The sequence below is a fragment of the Brachyhypopomus gauderio genome, chromosome 12 (genome assembly GCF_052324685.1).
Source record: "Brachyhypopomus gauderio isolate BG-103 chromosome 12, BGAUD_0.2, whole genome shotgun sequence".
NCBI lineage: Eukaryota > Metazoa > Chordata > Actinopteri > Gymnotiformes > Hypopomidae > Brachyhypopomus > Brachyhypopomus gauderio.
In genome coordinates this window covers 24041103-24043398 of record NC_135222.1, presented here as the reverse complement: position 1 = coordinate 24043398, position 2296 = coordinate 24041103, and positions in this window count along the sequence as shown.

Here is a 2296-nt window from a genome sequence, read left to right as displayed (position 1 = left end):
TTCTAGGAAGCTGCCTTTGATGTATGATATTCTGTTTGATTTGCCCATTTTAAATTACATGTGAATTATTTACAGGCCCTGTTATGGTGTCTCTAGCAACACTGTGTACATTGTTTGTGGAGTTGGTGTTTGCAGCTGGCTCCGGGCTATGGCTGGCAGTGCTGACTGGAGTGCACTTTTCCCTTCAGTATTACAAATAGGAATCTCTTGGTGTGAAGCAGAACAATTAGTCTGGTCTTCCTCGACGCAGGACCCCACAACTCACTACTGCTCCGCTCACGCAGCCACAACAAGTGACACGTGAAGGCTTTTAAACACACGCCTTAATGAAATCGCCCTTTCGTAGCGTTTAAAATTGTGTGTGGCACGACAGCTTCGACAGCTCCAGGACGGAGAGGCAGGGGGGCAACTGTACGAGCACTCCCCACACTAGCAGTGAGCCTTACAGGACGGTGAAGCGACTGTACAGAGTTGCACTGGGAAATGTCTTTGGAACTGTGTGGTACAACGGTTCCTCGGTAAAAGCAACTGGGCAGAATCACCTCAAACAGCCTAAACTGCTCAATCAGCTACATCTATGGAGGTCTAAGCACATTCAAGGTCCCGCCCACCAGCATGACTCCGCCCACCCCATCAGCCTCATCTTAATAATGTCTCCTCCCCTCATGGAAAGATCCAGGGCCATCAAAACCATCAAGACCATCAAAACCATCAAGACCATCAAACCATCAAAGTCAAAGTCAAATTTATTTATATAGCGCTTTTTACAATACATGTTGTCACAAAGCAGCTTTATAATCGTATGGGTCCAGATCCCTAATGAGCCAAAGGTAACAGTGGCAAGGAAAAACTACCTAAGATGGTGGGGAATAGGAAGAAACCTCGGGAGGACCAAGACTCAAAAGGGAACCCATCCTCCATTGGGTGGCCCATTAGCACAAGTTCGTAATTGTGGTCAAAAAGTAGTTCTATAGTTATAGTTGTGGTTCTAGTACCCCACCCAAGTAGCCACAGTCCTTCCAGTGCAGGTGGTGAGCCTCAGGTAGGAGCTAGCATCAGCACGTCCTCTTGTGGTAATGGCACATCCATGCCAGGGCATCAGTACATCCACCGGCAAGCCAGACCATCTCCCAGGTGCTTGTAGTAGCTTACATGTAATCGTCTTGGGTAGAAGCATGCAGAAAGATAGACAATACAGGTTGAGTGTGTGGACATCGATTTAAACCACCATTGATTTAAACATACATAGCTCACGTGTCAGTGATTAGCATGTGGTTCCGGCAGGCTAATCTATAGCAGCGTAACTAAAGGGAGGAGTTCAGAGGTGACCACAGTCATGAGGGCTCACTGAGACATTGCTTTCCAGCCAAGTCATTGTCACAACTAGAGTGATGCCATGACACAGTTAGATGACACATCAACATCTCAGATTACCAGAAGTCTCAACGTCTGGGGGCCCCCGAGCCCCCACACCTTCACAAGGGGAATATTAACCGAAGGCCGTCAAAACCATTAAGACCATCAACCCATCAAGACCATCAAACCACCAAGACCATCAAGACAGCCCATTTTCTCAACAGGACTCACTGTGGAACCATTAGCATCCTGCAAATGCAAAGCAGGGACGGCATCTCTACTGTATTTGTATTTACTGATCTTGGGGAACTTTTTCTTGCACTAGATCTTGCTGTTTTTTAATCATATGTTATCTGTCGGTACTCTAAAGGATTAATAATATACATATTAAGCATATTTTACACATTGTGCTTCATACAAAAACATGGCATAAGGCTTCATGATGACACTTGAAGCTTCTACTGTAAGGAGGACATAATGGTGAAGACCTTGAGAACCTGAACATACTGTCACCGCAAGAGCCGCTCTGTCTGCTGTATTAGCTTCATTTGCCAGAAGAAGATAATGTCCTCTTGCAAAATCCTCTTATTTCATTCACATGAAGTTGTTTTGAAATGGGATGAGCAACTTCCCCATTTCACACCTCCCACACTGCAATAACTGCTGAATTCACATTAAAAAAAAACTCTCTTGCTGTAACTGAATCATTCCCACAGTTAATCATGCACACTCTGGCTAGTGTAAAATAATGCCAGTAGTTTGCAAAGTCAGTCAAGCAGGAGAGAACAGTTTTCCTGAAGTCAAACTCCCGATTGTCTCATAAACCTTTTTTCAGAGCTCCCAGCAGCACCTCGGAGCAGTCGTGACAGACACATCCCAGTACTCCCAGTATACCGAAGACCTTGGCTGGCAGGCGGTGTGGGAGGTGGCACAACACTCA